Source organism: Balaenoptera ricei, chromosome 16, assembly GCF_028023285.1.
Source record: "Balaenoptera ricei isolate mBalRic1 chromosome 16, mBalRic1.hap2, whole genome shotgun sequence".
NCBI lineage: Eukaryota > Metazoa > Chordata > Mammalia > Artiodactyla > Balaenopteridae > Balaenoptera > Balaenoptera ricei.
Window position 1 is genome coordinate 20,505,584 of NC_082654.1, and position 20,962 is coordinate 20,526,545.

At 39.3% G+C, this 20,962-nt stretch overlaps 1 long non-coding RNA gene across 1 annotated transcript in view; it reads right to left on the reverse strand.

Annotated features, from left to right (window-relative positions):
• LOC132350905 (uncharacterized) overlaps positions 1-20,962 on the reverse strand; it is a 159,930-nt gene that overhangs the window by 33,058 nt on the left and 105,910 nt on the right. The window contains exon 3 of the long non-coding RNA XR_009498043.1: positions 11,536-11,682. This is a non-coding gene — a long non-coding RNA (uncharacterized LOC132350905). The remainder of the gene's footprint in view (positions 1-11,535; positions 11,683-20,962) is intronic.

Below are 20,962 nucleotides of genomic sequence, written 5' to 3' on the forward strand. Positions count from 1 at the left end.
AGAATTGATGGATTCATATTCTAAGTGTGCCAGAGAGAGGAAAGAGACAACGTCTACAATATCATAGCACTGAGTTGGTCAGATGCTGATTGAGGTGGGCTGTAATGGAACATCATCTGAGATGATTTTCCAAGGGTTGCACAGTATGGAGGAGAGAGAATACTATGGAGAAAGGGACGCTGATGAGCTGGTCAACTAACCAGAATTAAAAATAGCTCAGGAGAAGGATGCACACATTGTACATCAAGAAGAAAACTGAGCTTTAAGCCCCTATCGCCACTCGGCAATTTTGGGAATGGTGGCTCCAGCTGTCCTGTGAAATGGAGTGAGTGCTAGTGCTAAGGACCCAGGACTGAAAACTTGGGGAAAAGAAGTGGAGCAAAAGAATCAAAGGGATAAAACTAATCTGACAGGAATGGAAAACATGCACTATTCTCATCTTCCACTCATAGCAGACATCACTAATCTCTTATGATTCCTTCCCTGATGAGCAGTGAGATATCCTAAAACTCTCATTAACCCACACTTTTAGGTAGTTGAATCATCCCATTTTTTTTTTGAAGAAATCAGTGTGTCATCCTTGATCTATGACCATGTCTAGTGTTATTCTAAACATCTCAAATATCCAAGTCTATGAGAAGAACAGATAGTTTGCGTAAACTACCAAGAATGTTTCTCTTTCTTCATAACTGTAACTTAAATTACTTATTTATCATGTTCTATCTTGTGCTTTTCCTTTTCATGTAATAATACTACTACCTTAGATGTATATGGTTTTTATTATTTACAAAATACTCTCCAATGTTAATTTGTCTGATTCTAAAGCAATTATCAACATAAGGTAGGCAAGGCAAGCACTATTATTTCCACTCTAAGATTAAGAATACCAAAAACAAAACGTAGGGCTCAGAGAAGGAAAGTGGTTTCTTAATTTCATATATTTAGGAGCTGAAGGGGCTAAGATGAGAGTTCAGATCTTCAGCCAGAGTGCTTGCCATTTGTCTATTATATACATAGAGGAATCTGTCCATGATTAATTTTAAGAAGGTCAATTGTTAAAATAAATGTTTGGAAACCATGAGAGTAAATTGTACCCAACGTCCTTTGATGACTGGCATTCAGAGCTTCTGTGGCCAAGGCTAGAGAGAGACATGCCAGTTTTGCTGAGGTCTTGAGCATGCTCTATTTGGAGTTGAAAGCTGTCCTATCCTGTCCTGCAATTTTACCCCTAAAATTAACAATATCTCCCAAGTACAATATCAGAAGCAATGTGGATATTACACAATAATGTATCATTATTTTATGATCCGCCAGGCATTTGTTCTATGTGCTGACACAAGAGCATTTGATCACTCTCTTAGGTGTCTTATGGGGAATGGCTATAAATGATAATATGCATCCGGGGGTTACCTGGCCTTGCTATAACCGTGGGAACAAGTTTCATGAAATCATGGCCTGTGAGCAAGCATTTTGTATCACTGAAAGGCACCACATTGCTGATGGTCACACTGCTGGGTCTTAGTCCAGGAAGAAACTGCGGTTAAAATTTATAAGTTGCGTTTCGTGTTTGGTAATTGCAATCATTGTTGCTTTTGTTGTGGTCATCCATTTACAATGCTTGGTGTCAGTCTATTTATCTCTTGTAAAAATAAAATACAGTGTGTGTGTGTGAAAAAAAAAAAAAAGAAATCCACTAAGCAGCTGAATATGTGACACAAGAGGAAACAAAAGCTGGGAAATGAGATTTCATGAAGGTCACAATGAACAGGCTTTGTGTTTTGCCTCTGCTATTATTACTAACCTTTCAGCCTTGGGAAAGTTACTTAACACTAAGCCTCAGTTTCCTCATCCACAAAAATGGGATATTAATAACTCATCATATTGTTGTAGAAGTCCACTTTAAAATATTTTGATTATATGTTGGTAAAGCATTTAGCCCAGTGCCTGTCACACAATAAGCCCTAAATGAGTGGTAACTGTTACTGTTTTTATTAATATAAGGTGATAGGAACCAGAATTCACCTTTTCTAGTTTTTATGAAATCATATCTTGGGAGTGCATTTTCTGCACAAAGTACTTGGGTTTTCTCAGTCTTGTTATGGCAGGAATGCTGAGAAACGGGTGGAGGTAGACAAAAGGTAGGAGGTGACACTGTTAAATGACATCTGGTCCACATGCTGGAGGTCAGATGGTTTCACAAAGCCACCTAAACACTGTTAACCAGAAGCAAACAAACCTGCGAACACTGATACAGGTCCCTATTGCCTGTGTGACTTGGATGTGTTTCTAACCTCATTTCCTCATCTGTAAAAGGAGCCCATTGGATGAAAAGCGTTGGGTACCTGGCAGCTCTAAAATAACCAGTATGTTCTTATTCTAGTCAGGTTTCTATTTCCGTAGTTTTTCGTGTTCTTTATTCATGGAGCACTAGCTCTGTTACACATCAGAGATAACAAAGATAGTACTTCCCTGCCCCCACCCAGACCACTGTTTGCAGTTCAGGGTTACCCAGAAAAGGCAGGAGTTGGGGTGGGGAGGGAGCTGTCAAAGATACCTGCTGTGCAGGTTACTTTGATAAATGATCCTTTAATTAGCTCCTAGAATGGTTTACAACAGCCTGTGTTAAAAATTAGTTATTCATTTGTCAACATTTCTGGAGGAAGCCTGATAATCCGGTTACCAGGAATTCTACGTCCTCTTAGAAACAATGTTTCTCAACTTCTTCCTTCCATAGCAAATAAATTACTAAATTTCTAAATGTTTTAAACAGATTTAACTTTCCAAGTTTCCAGGAAATTGGGGGAGTGTGCCCACACACAGCAGCAGGTACATGATGCAGTCTTTTAAAGAATGCTTCATTGACTACTACGGAAGTGGATATAAACAAGGAAAGGGAAACAAGTGGACAGCAGAAAGGGAAGCAAGAGATTGGACAGAACACTAAGAAACTACTGACCTGCTCCCCAGTGAGGGATCCTGACTGGAAAAGAACCAAACCAACAAGGAGAGAGTGGAGAAGGGGTAAGATTAAAAAATATAAAAGAGGGCTTACACTGATAGCATCTGCATCAGGACAAATAGAGAAAAAGGTTTGCTGCAGCCATCAGTTAGGCCTTCAAAACGCACAGATAGTCCTGGTCACTGGTCCCTGAGCTGGAAACCATCACTCGAAACTCCCTGCTGCATCTGTGGTCTGACCAGTGTAAAAAAATACCTCCACAAACTATTGTAGTTAATGTTGAGAGTTTGAAGCAAACAATATTGCTAGTGATCACTGCTTTAAAATTCTGCACACGTTTATCCGTAGAAACATTTTCTCAAATGAGAATTATGTAATACATTTAAATTTACATAGCCTTTAAATGCTTATATAAGCATTGTAAAATTAATTTTTAATTTGACATTGCAGAGATTGCATAAGAAAATTTGGTAAGCCCTAAAAAAGAAAATAAATATTCTTTGAAATGGTTAAAAAAAAAAAAAAAAAAGAGTCATGTACCACAATGTTCACTGCAGCACTATTTACAATAGTCAGGACATGGAAGCAACCTAAGTGTCCATCGACAGATGAATGGATAAAGAAGATGTGGTACATATATACACTGGAATATTACTCAGCCATAATAAGAAATGAAATTGAGTTATTTGTAGTGAGGTGGATGGACCTAGAGTCTGTCATACAGAGTGAAGTAAGTCAGAAAGAGAAGAACAAATACCGTATGCTAACACATATATATGGAATCTAAAAAAAAAAAAAAAGGTTCTGCAGAACCTAGGGGCAAGACAGGAATAAAGACACAGATGTAGAGAATGGACGTGAGGACATGGGGAGGGGCAATGGTAAGCTGGGACAAAGTGAGAGAGTGCCACTGACATATATACACTACCAAATGTAAAATAGTTAGTGGGAAGCAGCTACATAGCACAGGGAGATCAGCTCAGTGCTTTGTGACTACCTAGAGGGTTGGGATATGGAGGGTCGGAGGGAGGCGCAAAGGGAGGGGATATGGGGTTATATGTATACATATAGCTGATTCACTCTGTTATACAGCAGAAACTAACACAACAATGTAAAACAATTATACTCCTATAAAGATATTAAAAAAAAACAATTTATAAGTTGCAGTCTATCCTCAGAGTCACAGTTTACTCCTCAAATTGTTTGTTTAAATTTCTTGGCAGATGAAAACAACATGAAAAGTTTTTCTTACAAGAGGCAAAATATTCCAGGAGAAAAAAAAATCTTAAAATTTAATGGAGGAGGGGCTAAGGGAAATAGTGCGGTGAGTCCTTCTGGGATGATAAACGTGGGTTCCCTTAGTTTGTCATGGCAGAAACAGAGTCATGCTGAGACGGGTCTTTGCTTATCAAAGCTTCCTGAGACTTGATTATTCAACAAGTATTTACTGAGCACCTGCCTTGTGCCTGGCTTTGTGCTAGACACTTTGTACAAATGATCTGGAGATCTTCACAACCACACTATGATACAGTCACTTTGGGTGGCTCAGATTAGTCTTTCCACAAGACAATCGCTTTGAGACATCACATACATTTTTCCTTGTTTATTAATTTATTTATAGAATACCACTCTCTCTCCAAAATGCAAAATAAATCTGAAGTCAGTATAATACTGTGAAAAGAGTTCACACAGGACACACTGTCTGCCCCTAGGGCTGCTGACTATCTCTTGCTGGTACAAGAAGTCATCATCCACCAACGCTGAGACTACTGCCTATTTCTACTGCTCTCTAAGAGCTTCTGCTCATATGCTTCTGTTCTGTCCTTCAACAGTGAACTTAGCTTATGGTGTTCTTTTTTTTTTCAATTTTTTCCTACTACCTGCAGATTTTCAACTAAATGAGGCATGTGGGACTCTCAACTGACCCATCTGAAAATGGTTTTGTGTGATCTGAGACCATTTCATCATTGATTTGTCTATTCAGCCATGCATTTGACAACAGATGGCTAACTGAGCACCTATACCCGTGGAGTGTGGGGTGGGCAGCAGAGATAAGGCACTGAGAGAGGCACAGCCTTGACCTTAAAGACCTCGTAGTCTAGAGGGGGAGACAGATAAACAAATGGGCAATTACTATATAATATGGTAAGAGCTTCAATGGGATAAATGTGGGGTTCTTTGCAAGTGCCTTATCAGGACTTAGGGGGATGCTCCAGGGAGGTCATCCAACCGTAGTTTTTCCAAACACTCTATACTGCACTTAATATGTGCCAGGAAGCCTGTATCAGAAACTCTTGGAATTTTATTTATTTATTTATTTATTTTTATATTTATTTTTGGCTGTGTTGGGTCTTCGTTTCTGTGCGAGGGCTTTCTCTAAGTTGCGGCAAGTGGGGGCCACTCTTCATCGCGGTGCGTGGGCCTCTTCACTCTCGCGGCCTCTCTTTGTTGCGGAGCACAGGCTCCAGAGGCGCAGGCTCAGTAGTTGTGGCTCACGGGCCTACTTGCTCAGTGGCATGCAGGATCTTCCTAGACCAGGGCTCGAACCCGTGTCCCCTGCATTAGCAGGCAGATTCTCAACCACTGCGCCACCAGGGAAGCCCCTTGGAATTTTTTTTAAAATAGAGATTCCAAGATCTAAATGAATCTCTGGGGTTAGGGCTGAGTAATCTGCATTTTCACAAAGTACTCCAGGTGATTCTTATGCCCAATAAACTGCGAGAACCACCGACTTAGATCAATTGACTAGTTCAATGCTTGTTCCTTCTCCAACATCTATGTAATAACCAGAAACCCATATCAGAAGGTAACGGCAAGAGTGTTGTCATAGAGATAATCTTGACTCAAATGTAAATCATTGACTTTTTGTAAAAGTATTGTTAGTCACAAATTACTTGCAACCCACCTATTAACTGGTCAGCAGATAGGAGGTTGTGTATTCTAGTGGTTAACGTTCAGGCTCTGGGTAGCTTTGGGCAAGTTATCTGTGCCTTAGTTTCCTCATTGGGAAAACAGGATGATGATAAGATTCCTTCTGTATAGGGCTGCTATGAGGACTAAATAAATTTATCTGCATAAAGTATTTAGAAGAGTCCCTGGCATATCCACTCTACACCTAATCTGGACTCAGCCATCATTCTAGATCAGTTCCCATCAGTTTCCATCCCTTTCCTTGCAGATAGCTGCCCTCTTGTCGTCTCTGGGGGTGGGAATACTGAATGGTGAATTTTGTCCTAGAAAAGTACATGAGATGAAAGGAAATAATCTTCATCTGAGGAAGTCTCCTGCAAGCAATTTGTTTCTTGGAGTGTTGTCTCATCTTTGCTTTATACAGTGTAATAGGCAGAATAATGGCCCCCAAAGATGTCCCTGCCCTAATCTCCAGAACATATGAACATTACCTTGCATGGCAAATGGAATTTTTCCAGATGTAATTAAGTAAAGGACCTTGAGATGGGGAGAGTATCCTGGAATATCCAGGTAAACTCAATGTAACCACATGAGTCCTTTTAAGTGGAGAACCTTTCCAAGCTTAGGTCAGATGGAGATGTAACATTGCTAGCTTTGAAGATGGCAGAAGGGATTTTTGAGCCAAAAAATGAGGGCAGCTTATAGAAGCTGGAAAAGGCAACAAAATGGATCCTTACCTAGAACCTCCAGAAGGGAGTGAAGTCCTGCCAACATGTGGATTTTAGACCTGTGAGATCCATGTCAGAATTCTGATTTACAGAACTGCAAGATAATAAATTTGCATTGTTTAAGCCACTGGGTTTGTGGTAATTTGTTACAGTGGCAAGAGAAAACTAATACCTATAATCTTTAGACATCTGTTTTTTCTTTAGAATAATATGTACCTGATCTTTCAATTTTATCTTTTATATCCAGAAAATAATTCCTTCGCATTTTAGGGGCACAACCCCTAGTTCTTCAAAATGAAGTCACTGAAAGTGATGATTGGCTTTAAATGTAAGAATCTGAAGGTTGATATTTAATTTCAGCAGATCATCCATCCTCCAGGGTGCTGTGTACAAATCAGAATTTCTCCTGCTGTTCTCTACATCACGCCCCTGACTTCTTCGTATTTAATCATATTTATCTCTCTTCCCTTAACTTTTAGAAATTTGTATCTGTGGAATTTTCATCAGGTAATTTCTTGAAGACGCTTGTTCTTGTTAAACTCCCTGCTATTTCATAGATTCTTCTGATAATGTGCCTGGAAATATGGCCTGTGTAATCAGCAATTACATCATATGCCGCACCACTCTAAAACTTCATAAAATTATAGTGCAGTTAAATGAACCTACAATAAATAATGCAAGTAGACTATTTAAAGACCCTGACTAAGAGATTTTTGCATGTATTTTAAAAATATGCCATTACTTTAAACTTTGGTTACATAGTGAAGATAATTTTAAAGCTACGATTAAAAATATATTTAAATTAAAATGTAGTTAAAAGGTAGAACAGAATCACTTATAAAAATCTCATCTGGCTCGAAAACCCCAGTGGAAGTAAATGTCTTCTGCACACTTAGATATGGTTTATGGCATCTATATTGTGCAGGAGGAACAACAACAAAGTTCGCAGCTCAATGAGAACACCGAAATTGATTTAAGCTTCTTTTCACTGGAGCATACATTTATGACAGCCACCATCAGCAAGAAAGAGCTTAATTTTCTAACTTAGTTAAACATTCACAAAGCTGTCTGCCTTCTCCTCCAAGGAGACTTCCCAGTAGTTTGTATCGACCACAACATGTTTTTCCTTGGGAAAGTTTGAAGCCACTGGAAATTGCTTATCCTGGGGGTAGAAGGGCTGAGGATTATTTGAGGTGAAAGAAAATAAGTCCCGATGAAAATTTTCAGTGAGACGTGGTCGTCAGAAATGTTGATGGGATCTATAAAAGAATGAATTCCATTCTCTGCTTTATTCTTTGGTGCTCTTCTAACCACATCTGGAGTATTAATTTCAGGCCAGCCTTGATGAGGGGCTGAGATGTGTCAAAGTGTACTCAGAAGACAGGACAGGGATATCTCTATAACATCCACGTAAGGAACAGTGGGAGGCATTAGGCTATTTCACCTCGAGAAGAAAGATCTGGTGGAATATGGTGACCGGATTCAAACATCTAAAGGACGGCATGCAGAGAAAGAATTTGACTGACTTCTGTCTTTCTGAAAGGGGTAGATGTGGGGCCAGTGGATAGGAGTTACATTGAGGTTGATCTAAGTTCTTTATGAGGAAGACATTTATCAGAACTCCCTGAAGATGAAGATGATGTGTTCTCCATCCCTAGAGGTGCTCAAGCATAGCCAAGAAACTTATAACCATGTCAGGATCTCTAATTTACTTTGCTCCCCATCATACCCTCTGCCAGATGGAGTGAGATGGGGCATCTACTGCTGCTGAGAAGGAGTTCAGGTCTCTGTCTCCAGAGACTGATACCCAAAAGGTGCATGGGACAATTAGGTGGCTCTAGGCCAGAAATGACAACTCTATGCCACCATGCTCTCCTTCTGCCCATGGAAGATATTCTAAATGATTACAGGGCTCTCTTCTGTTGCATAAGTATAACCTCAGCATCCTTCTCAACACAGTATGCTGCCATTATTAGAACTGGTACACAGATGAAATCTATTTGTCACCCCTGCTTTAGAGCAGACTTGGTGTGCTATTTATTATCCCTTTAGTTCCAAACAGCTCTCCATGCTCTTCTTTGTGATAGTTGTGTTGGGATCCTGTAAGTTATGTTTCTGCTTTGCCAGCTGGCCCACTGTTAGTCCAGATGGACACTGCAAGGCTGGAGGAAGAAGGGACTTTCTCTTTCCTTCATGTTTTCTGTGGCTTCCTGCTGCCTTTCTGTAGTAGCAGCTGAATCTAGTTGGCAGGTTTTCCAACACTCTCAGAAACAGCCTTGCGGTATCTCCCTCAGGAACAATAGCGCCTTCCAGCCCATCCTGCCTCCTCAGAGGTCTGAATTTCAACTGCATAGGCCTCTCCTCCAGCTTTTCCTTTTACTCCAACCCTTTTCCTTTTATTCCCCATCACTAGGGGTGGTAGCTCTTCCTACAATTGCCACTTCTATGATACTTGTCTCTTTCTGCCTTTTTTGTTACCTTCAACTTTATATCTAATTAAAAATTCTTCAATTTCCCTGTTTAAATACCTGATATGATTTTTGTCCCTTGACTGTAGCCTTTTGATACATCTCCTATCAGCACTAGTGTCCATCTTCTGACATTCTCTTCTTCTCTCACTGGTGACTCTGTGATCCTGCTAATTCCTGTCTACATTTTAGCTAATGAATGTCGTTTAGAACTGGGCATCACAGGTGGTTGTGTAAGTTGTGAAAAACTCTAGGGGTTGCCATTTACATTTGTAATCAACACTGATCTACACATTCTGAAAGTTTTCTAGCAGTTGAGGAACGGAAGGCATTTTATTTTATTTTTTTCAGAAGGCATTTTAAAATGTACACTAAGCTAGTGATGTTTTAGCCTGTAATGGAGGGGTCATTGTGTTTAATTTTTGATATGATTATAGACAATTTGAGTAGTCAGGGACTTTTACATCATCCAGCCTCATTTTTTAAAAATTGAAGTATAGTTGATTTACAATATTATATTAGTTTCAGGTGTACAGCATAGTGATTCTAAAAAATAATACAACTGAATATATGTGCAAAACAGAAACAGACTTAAGACAGATATAGAAAACAAACTTGTGGTTACCAAAGGGGGAAGGAAAGGGGGGAGGGACAAATTAGGGGTACAGGATGAACAGATACAAACTAATATGTATAAAATAGATAAGCAACAAGGATATACTGTATAGCACAGGGAATATCCTCATTTAAAGATAGGAGGTTTAAGTCTCAGAAATGACGATGGAACTGACACTGGGCCTCTGGGTAAACTTGGAATTGGAATTAGGATTTGAGGCATCAGACTCAGATAGTAAAGCTACAGGACAGAAATAACAGAACAGAAATTCTCCTTTTAACATAAGAGGCCAGTCCTAAGGGAGGTCCCGACAAAGCACTGTAGCTCTGCGGCCCCCCGAGTCCTCTCCTGCATCCTTTGGCTGGAAAGGTTAATAATGAGACCAGACTGTTGGTAGGAGAGAGAGAGAGGGAGACAGCTGTCTTAGAAAGAAGGCTCCAGAAGATATTGTGGGTACTGCTGATAGAACGGGACTTACAAACACCTTGGTCATTAAAATGCCCTTTTGATAGTGTTAGAAAGATAAGAAAAATGACAGAGAGAGGTAGGCTCCTACAGGCTAGATACAGAGCATGTGTGTTCATGACTTGATGAGTTTTATGGTGAATAAAATTGTTAATGGCTGCATGTGATATCAATGTCCTATAATAGTATAATACAGTAAAATGCAGTATAAAAGTTAATACAGAAATTATAAAGCGACTATAAATTTCAACAAGAAAATTTATGGATGAAAAAATCTGTAGAAAATGAGATGCAAAATTCAGCAATGGAAATGTTGTTGAGGAATAACCAAAAACATCACAAATCAAGGCGTTTGTGAAAATGAGGTAGAAAATGAATCTCCAGCTCTGCAGCCAGAATCAGGTTTCAGTGTCCAACTTGTCCCCCTGCTCCATGTAGAGATTGTCATTCCTAATTCACCCTGTACGTCAGGGTGTGAGTTAATTAAGAATACAGAAGCCTCTAACAAAGCTTGTAAATATTATTGAAATTATTCATTCTAATAAAAGATGCAATTGCTGGCATTTTGAATCCTGATGGTTTGTTTGTGTGGCTGAAATCTCTCAATATTGTTTGTTGCTTCACTCTAGAGACTGGCTAGAATCTTCCATGTGCATATATATACACATAGATTTCTCATTTTCTGAGGTGTAACTGATCATTCCAGGGCAGTGGTTCTCGGCTGGGGATAACTTTGGCCCCCGCCCCCCGCCCCCCAGCCCTGGACACTTGGCAATGTCTGGAGGTATTTTTAGTTGTCACAACGGGCTTGGGGAGCTGCTGGCATCTAACCGGTAAAGGCCAAGGATGCTGCTTAACATCCTGCATTATTGCACAGACAGCCTCTTCCACCCCTAGCAAAGAATTACCTGGCCCCAAACGTCAAGAGTGAGAAACTCCGTTCTGGTTAACTGTGCATTTTCTTAATTTATTACCATTCTCTGTCACATTCAGGAGGCAGAAAACATGAGTATTTTCACATAGGTTGTGAGCTGAATTTGCCCTTACATGTACTGAAGTAGGAGAAACCCAGGATCTTGAGAGTAAATATCCAAACTTCTGATTACTTAGAATCAGGATGCCGAAATAAAGTTCTAAGAGGGATTATAAAGACAGAGAACAAGAGCAAGGAGCATAACACACTTACCCAATATAAATTTGGGTGGAAGTCCTCTAATGGGGACCCTCTACTTAATTCCTGGAGCAAAAGGTGGTGCTTTTCTTTTCTTGCAGGTCTTAGAGAATGACCAGGTCTCTGAAACAGCCTTGGAACTGTTATCGACCTTTTAAGTATGTGCCTCTTTCCCCCAGCCAGGTTAGAAACGCCTTGAGGATAAGGATTCCACTTACCATCTCTCCAATTCCTAGTCTACATGGTGCCTTGAATTTGGTAAGTTCTCAATAAACAGCTGTTGTAAACTGTGAGGCAAGTGAAACAGAACACAGCTTCTTTAGTGAATTCTGACTCATCCGACAAAAACTCTAGTGATTTGGGAGCTGTAAAAAAAAAGGAAATAAATGTTAGTTATTTAATACCTTTTTCATATATTTCATTAAAAACACAGTCATAAAATGAGAAGTAAATCATTTATTTGGATTATAAGCAACCTATTGCAAACAAAATGTATTCTAAGGTGAGGCAGTTCCTTCTTTGAGCAGGCTGCTGGCTAGGGAAGTCAGGCTTTGATCTCTCCCTTCTCTGTCACAAATATTGACAATTTTGTAAAACAAAAAAAACAACCAAAACACAAAACCAGATTAACAATTTATAAAAAATGAGCTGAATATTTTCTTTTTTTATTTCCCAGCTAGGCAGCAGTGCCGTCTTACTTTAACATCAATCTTAACCTTATTTTATGTTGTGTACTTCCTGTTCTAAAACAAAACTGATTTTATTCTATGTAAACTACTGAGCAGTCATCACTAAAATAAGACTGTTTCTGAACCTTTCCCTTAGAAAAAATCAATGTTAATAAAACCATAGTGTCCTGGTACAGTTTAAGATTATTGTCCACATGGAAATTTTTAGACAATAAAATAGTCCATTCAATTTTGCAACACAGGTTAGAGTGAAGATTCTTTTCTATGATAATTTTGTAAAATAAGTACTATGAAGAGCAACTTGAAAAGAGGGCTGCATTACTTCCTGCCACATAAACCCTCCTAATGAATAGACAATAATAGCTTCCCTTGAAGGACTTCTTGGTAATTTTTTGGGGGTACACAAAACTACTGTAAAATGGAACAAAGTTATGGGAATAATTGTAATTTTTTTCTCCTGCACATTTTATAGAAACTTCTTTATAGATCATATTTGCTTTTAAATAAAATTGCAAGATAATTATATTTTGCTTATGCCCAATGAACTTCTGAACCTTAAAAGTGTTCCACAACAAATGTCCAGTTATAAGATAAATAAGTACTAAAGATGTAATGTACAACATGGTTAATATAATGAGCACTGCTCTATGTCATATCTGAAAGTTGTTATAGAGTAAGTCCTAAGAGCTCTCATCACAAGGAGAATTTTTTTCTTTTATTTTGTACCTAGGGGAGATGATGGATGTTTACTGAACTTAATGTGGTCATCATTTCATGATGTATCTAAGTCAGATCATTAGGCTGTACACCTTAAACTTATGCAGTGCTGTATGTCAATTATATCTTAACAAAACTGGAAGAAAAAAGTGTTCCACATACCACACAGCAATAGATGGATATACGGCATTTGTCATTCAATCACTTTTCATCAAATATTTATTAAGTCCATACTACGTGCTAGGCACTGTTCTGAATGTTGTTTACCTTTACAGTCGTGTTTATTTTTATAACCTTCTATTTTACACCAAATGAAAGTCAGTCTATTCCCCAACCTGGCTGGTGGTACCTTTAATTAGTCCTCAACCATAAAATAAGATCATACTCTTTCGCATGTTTATAACATATCATAAATGACTAGTTGGTATAATTCCTGCTTTACCACAAAAATTCTGAAATCTAGTGGAAAAGATGACCTGTAGATACTGAGTAAAATGTAACATTTGTCCTTAATGTTAGTAAGTAAACGAGTATTCTCTAACCAAATAAGATCAGTATCCTGGATCTGTCTGAAGTGAATTTATTCAGTTTGTTTCTGAATACATTTCTGTCTGGTCACAATAAATTTATCACAATATAGTAGTTTCCATGCATTGCTATTTGGAGTTTATTTTGTCAAAATTTACCATCTCAAAATTGTACTTTGTAAAAGTCAACTTACACAATCTAGGATTTATCTTTATTTGGAGTTCATCTCTCCTTCTCTGTGGCTCCAGCACACTTGGGCTGAATAATACCATTATTTTTCTTGTAGAGTGTGTGTGTGTGTGTGTGTGTGTGTGTGTGTGTGGTGTACGCAGAAACACACAGTAGTTAGGATCATGGTGTGGAGTAAGGCAGTCCTATGTTTGAATCCATCACTTCCAGAGGGTGATATTCAGCAAGTTACTGAATTTCTCTGGACCTCACCTTTCACATGATGGGTTTAAAAATCTACTCTATAGCGTTATTGTGAGGGTTAAAAAGAATACATTTTAAGCACCTTTTACAAAATGGTCCCTCAGTAAATAGTAGGTATTTTTATCCTTCAATTAGAAGTGTTTTCTAGCCTAAGCTTTGTGGCAGTTTTTGGCGGGGGAGGAGGGATAGTGTGGAGGAGGGGTTCTTATGAACCCCTCCTCTTATGAACCCAGAGCATCCATGGTGAATATATATAGAATTGAATCCCTTGGCTCAATTTCTGTGTAAGGAATCCTTCAGTATTCTCCATATCAGAAATAATTCCAATTTGTTTTCAAATTGCTGATGAATATAGAAAACACGCCCCCACTCAAGACCACTCCTTTCCAGAACACACTCAAATCCAATGTCCCACACTGACATTTCATTTTTCATGTCTTTTCCTGGGGAGAAGGCATCCCAACTATTTGAATAGCATCCATACAGGTTCAGCATTTAGACTTCATTTTCACAATTCATTAATGACAGAATAAGAGTATTAAAATGTCAACAATAAAACCAGTTGCTTGCCTTAATTTTTAAATTATACAAAGTTACACACATTGCTCTATGTCTTTAAAACATTACCATTCTTAAAGTTTAAAAAAAGTATTATCCAGTATTGACTCAGTATAAGGTCTGAAGCATACTAATCTGTCTTCATTAATTAAGATGAGGCATTTTGTAATAAGCTATTTGTTTTCCAAACCCAAGTCTGACACACCCTCATTGTACATCTGACATGTGATGGAGCTCCTGGCAAGATGCAGCCCAGCCAGTGGGGTGCTCAGGCACCTGTGGAGAACAACCCACTTCTACATTCCACTACTTTGCCTTTCATCTGGCTATGTTGTCAGAAAAAACTCATTCTTTAAATTATATCATTTTACTGAAGAAAATTATCTTTTGCCTTGAAAAGTTATCAATCTAATGATCCCAACTGTGTGTCCCAAAAGGTGCCTCATAGCTTCTAGGGGATTCGTAGAAAGGTGCCAGATGGATAATGGGGACAGGCGAGTGACACAAATGCCGAAATTTAAAAAACACACATCCTTTCACAAACTGAACATCTGTCTGTAGTGATACGTGATAAACAGATGTGCCATTTTTAAAGACAGATTTCACACACAGGAACTGGCGTCATGGTGTCATTTTTGAACTTATTCGGAGGAAGATAACTTTTTCATTATAGCGTTTTCTTGAAGATTTAAGCACATTGCAAAACTATATTTAGATTCATGCCAAGAAGGAAAATAGCTACTATCTTTCAGCCAATCTCTGAGAATCATGAATACAATCTGCAAGGAATGATTTTAAAGCAGAAAGTAAATAAATCAGAACTCAAAGCCATAATTTGAATAAGTAACTAATATTGCTTTAATGTATTCTTTAGCTTTCTGTGCTCTGGTGGAGAGAGCCAAGAATGAGAAGTAGTGCTTTCCAGTGTTTCTATCTTACCCACGCCCCACCTCAACAGCTATCCACAGGCAAGTCACTGCCTGACTCAAAAAAGTGGGGACGCAGTGTCGCTCACCTTGGTCCTGATAGCATTTATTTTAAAATAGGGCGGGAGAGCTGGGCTAGAATTACCCAACACCTATTAACTTCCAGGCTTGTGCTTTTCCCAACATTTATGTCTAAAACAGTACAGGGGAGTAGTTAATACCTTGAGCTTTGAGGACAGGAAGACTTAGGTGATAATGACAGCTCTGGCCTTCACTGGCAGTGTAACCTTGAACAAGGAGCTTAATTTTTCTGAGCCTCAGTCCCTTCATCTATCAAATGTGAATAAAACACATTTGATAGATGAAAGGACTGAGGACCCGCCTTGCAGGGCAGTTGTAAAACAAAATCTACAGGGCATAGAATTTGGCAGGTGGCCACGAGGTAGGTGGTCACAAATACTTGTTATTACTAGTGCTGGGACCCCATTTCAAGGACGTATGGGTGGCTGTTGGGGGGCCAGCCAGACTAATGAAACTTATAAGGCTTTACTGAGATCATGCTGCCCTGTATAAAAATGTGAAGTCAGGCTTCTTTAACCACTTACTAGCTGTGTGACTTTAGGCAAGTCACTTAACCTTTCTGTGCTTTAGTTTCTGCACCTTTAACAAGTGAATTATAATCTTGTTCACTTTATGGGACTGTACTCAGGATTAAATGAGTTTATATTTCTAAAGTGCTTAGTACAATATCTGCATGTATTAAGTCATATGAGTGTAATTGTTTGTATTTGTTATGGAAGTCAGGTCATTGGTTGATATCTTTAGTCTAGTACCAGAATGGACCTTCTGAACATGGCTTCTGTAAGAAAGAGGGAAAAAAAAAGCTCTTCACTACTATACAATCACCCTTAGTCAAATCTTCTCTAGTCTATGTAAGGATTCACATTATATAGTAAGAGAGTATTAACTCAGAGACATCTTTTCTGCGAGGTTTCCTCCTCGATACTTCTTGGAGCTCTCGGCACCTGTGACCCATGAACCTGTAGGATGTGGGCCCTAGCAGGCAAATGAGTCTTTAGGTCCCTCCTTCATGTCCATCAGCCTTCAGTCAGACAATTATCTATGCTGACAAATCCATACCTCCACTGGAGCAATGCAAAACATTTTAAGAAAAAGAATGCAGGCAATCATCAAATGACTCATTTTAAGGGATTAGGAAATACTAGAAAGAAGGTTTTGCGACAGGTCTTAGCCCAGAGGAACTAGGGACTTTAAAACTCTGTAAATTAAGTGAGGAACCTAGAATACATTCTTAATCTTGAGTTAAGACACTCTCTAGCCATAGTTCCTTCCCTTTCCTTTCTTTCCCCTTTAGCTTTGCTGAATATTCACTATGACCTGATTTCTCTCTATACTGGGCAGAGGGGCACTAGCTAGTATATTTTCTCCCAGGCTTTCTCTTCCTGAAAGACAGTCTGAGTGTGAGCAGCCTCCTGTGACCAGAGTCAGTCTTAGAAGCCACAGAGACAGCATATCTTCCAGGCTGGAGCCAATGAGCTTCCTTCTGAGACCACCAACATTTTCTACCAAGCTGTAGATTTTCCATATTCAGGTCAATTTCAAGTAACAGTCAATTTTTTTCCAGATTTTCAATATTTTGAATGTACACTTAGCTAGATAATATATTCCTCTTAGACTTTGGTATTGATTTAAATATATATATATATATATATATATATATATATACATATATATGTGTATATATATACATATATAGAAAAATTCATATCCTTTGATTCAGAAAGTCTAGTTCTAAGAACACATAAAAGGAAATAATTGGACAAGTGTAAGGAGAAATATACATTCAGAGATGTTCATTCCAGTGCTGTTCACAGTAGCAAGAAGGAAAGGAAAATAACTTCTACAATATTTAAAAGACGAAAGGTATATCTATTTAGAAGGACCAGGCTTCCCTGGTGGTGCAGTGGTTGAGAATCTGCCTGCCAATGCAGGGGACACGGGTTCGAGCCCTGATTCGGGAGGATCCCACATGCTGCGGAGCCACTATGCTCGCATGCCACAACTACTGAGCCTGCGCTCTAGAGCCCCTGCTCAGCAACAAGAGAAGCCACTGTGATGAGAAGCCCGCGCACCGCAACGAAGAGTAGCCCTGCTCACCGCAACTAGAGAAAGCCTGCTCACAGTACCAAAGACCCAAGCCAAAAATAAAATAAAAAATAAATAAATAAACTAGAAGGACCATGGTATTATCCGTGATGATCTTAGCAAAATCTAACTCCTGTTGACTGCATATCCAGTGTCACGTACTGCACTAAGCTCTTTACAGGTCAACACACTTAATCCTCACAACTGCCCTATCAAGTAGGCATTATTATTTGATTGCTATCAATTCACAGAAGAATATATGGAGGTTCAGAAAGATGGTCTGCTCAAAGCCAAGCAGGTTCAAAGTGGGGAAGCCAAGATTTGAACCCTGATCAGCCTACCTCCAGAGACAGAGTTGTTAACTTGCCCTAACAGCTTCTGCAAAAGTCCCTGGTCAGTTCAAAATAGTCTCCACTGCCCCAGAAATAACTGCCTCCAGTGCAGAAGCACTGACGAAGGTTACTTTAAAAGAATCAAAATTTATAATCACCATAGAGCAACCAAGTGTAGGGAAGAAATACATGGGCAATAAGGCCCTGGCATGGCCATTTCGTTGATGGCTACTGAAAGCACTGATCAGAGAAATAACACTGGGAGCAATGCTGTTGACAAAGGGAGCAGTAATTAAGACTGGAACTATGGGAGAGAAGAGTACAGTGTTTCCAAGCTTACGACAAAGAAGAATGCATTTCACATAAAACGAGACTTGAACGTTTCTGACTCCAGAGACTGTGCTCTATAGAGGTGGCTGGACAGCCTGCAAGTTCCAAAATAAGACCCATTGTGTGAGTGTACCCTTTTCAGTTAAAATGGGTCAATAAAAACCATATTGTGAAGAACCATTATTACTTAGAACTCTATTTTTGTTTTTAATAGTTGGCAAGCCTTTACACATAGGTATACTAGCAATTAGAAAAATATCCTTTGTTAGATCATATGCTCTGTCTTAGCTCAGGCTGCTATAACAAAATACCATAGACTGAGTGGCTTACACAGCAGACATTCATTTCTGACGTTCTGGAGGCTGGGAAGTCCAAGATCAAGGTGCCAGCCAATTCAGTTCCTGGTGAACGCTCTCTCTCTGGCTAGCAGGCAGCACCTTGTATGTTTTTAAATGGCAGAGAGAGAGACAGAGAGCTGACAAGCTCTCTGGTCTCTTCTTAGGAGGGTACAAATCCTACCATGAAGACTCCACCCTCATGACTTTATCTAAACCTAATTACCTACTGAAGGCCCCATCTCCTTATACAATCACTTTGGGATTTAGGACTTCAGTATGTGAATTTGGGGGGACACAAAGATTCAGTCCATACCATCCTCCATTTTTGGTTGGGAGATATAGTTTTTGTAACTTTGTGACTTGGGTTTGTCAATCTTCTTATTCTAAGAATTAAAACAAATACGAAGGTTTCTAAATCACTGAACATCTGCTATTAAAATTCACCCAGTGCTCCATGTACATTACCTGATAGAAACTCAAAGAATTCTTAATAATAATCATAGTCATAAGCATAATCATAATCATAATAGTAAGACTTTTATTTGGAAATGTTTGCTTGGCTCTGTGATAATCACTTTCTATATATTCTGTCAAGAAGTTCTCAGATAACCTTAGGAAATGGCCAATTTATTTCCCCTTTCTGGAACAGAAAACTTGCTTAGAGAGGTTAAATAAACTGCACAATGAAACTAGCTATTAAAAATTTGAGCAGAGACTGAAACCCTGGTCTACCTGACTCTGGAGCCCCCATGTCTAATCACTTTACTGCACTGCCTTCTCATGCTGCTCAAAGGACAAGGGGAGACATTTGTAAATATATTATGGTAATAATAACCAAGGACAAGTGCCAAAAAAAACGCAAGAGGGTGTTCCATTAGTTCTCCTAGGGTTTCGGTCTCTTATTTTGAAAGAGAAATTGCAGATGTTGTCAAGTCATAATCTGTTGTCTAGGAAGCAGTATAGAGCATGAGGGTTAGGTCTTGCCTCTGAAAAAACCAGATGAATCCTGGAGGATGATAGTGGACCACAGTAAACCAAACTAAGTAAAAGTCGCAGATGCAGCTGTTATGATATCTTTGCTAGAGCAAACTAACAGAGCCCTAGTTACATGTTAGTAGGTGACCATTAATATAGAGAATGCATAGAGATTAGGAAGGACCATACATTCCTCAGGACTTTAAGGATAGTGTTAATCTCTGCCATTCCTTCCATGATGGGATACAGCTTTTGATTTACTATTTTGGCTGGGGCAGGAGTGGAGTTTTAGAGGCTTCTACCTGGTCTTCCTCACTATCTTGAGCTCGGCTACTCTTTAAGTCTTATGCCTGATCCTTTGCCCTTTCTGCCCTCAGGTTGTAGGAGAGGAGTTTCTTTACGTGTTGCCAAGAAGGCCCTCTGGCTTTTACAAGTCCCCTTTTTGTCTTTAGTTGTTTTTTTTCTCATATTTATTGTCCCCATCAACAGCCCTCCAGACCCAAAGTCCTTATAATTACTATTTCCTATGAAACTTTCAAATGTGTGAGACACTGCACCCACCAGTGCATTCCTGTCAAGTGTGCTTAACAATTACTGCACTTACATGCCAGGGGCTTTCATTGCTCTGCCTACCACCAGTGAGGGGGTCCTCATTGCTACCCTGCTGTTCTGTTAGTAATCCAGCACCAGCATTTCATTTTGGAATCTGCCCACTTGGATCACTTCCGGTTTCAACTGTTGTAGGTTAGGTGACCCAGGATATAGATGTTAAAATTCTCAGATTTGCATGCAATAGCATTATTGGGGAATGCTTTCAGGAACAACACCTAGGATGGGAGAGGGAAGGAAGATTGGACGGGGGGGGAAGTTGCATTGTACAATGAAATCATATAGAGTACTGATTCTATAAGGATCTCTGAAACTGGTTGTCCTTTCAGAGCTGTTCCTCTCTGAAGCAAGGAGGCTGGCTTTTACTTCCCTCCCCCAGTACATAGTCGTCGGATGAGGGCTGTCCCTGGGGAGGGAACGTGACCTTGATGAGGCAGCTCACTTTGGCCTAGATCAATTACTGGAGGGTCATCAGTCACCCACACCAAGTCCTGATACTAGTAAATACTAAAAACGATGATGATTGCTGTCTTTTTTCTTGAAGATCTGCCCAATCCTGACATATGGAATTTGCCAGGTAATTGAGTGAGTATAGCCTGGGAGGTGAATAGTATGGGATTTGGGTATGAATAAACGTCAAGGAGCACTGAGTTTGTGCAGGAACTGGGCTGAAATAATTGCAATGATGTCTGACCTGCACTATTTGCTTCTGCAATTACAGACAAGAATTCCAAGGGAGACTTGACTATCCTGATCTCTCCTCCACAGCACAGTGTGTTCTTCTATTTCCTCCAAGAGTTCAACTCTCCTAAGGCTTGAAATAACTTCTACCTAAATGCAGGAAAAAGCTGTGCCCATCAGTAAAATTTTCAGTGAAGTGGTAAAAGCGAATTTATTAAATGCATCTTCCCTTTGTTTGGAATTAAATGAACAACCCAGGACTTTCTTTGCTTGTGGACAGGTTGCTAATACAGTATTTGAGCTAAAATCAGTCATCTGCTTAGTTAATCATGGTAAATCATGATCTTCACTTATTCTCAGGGAG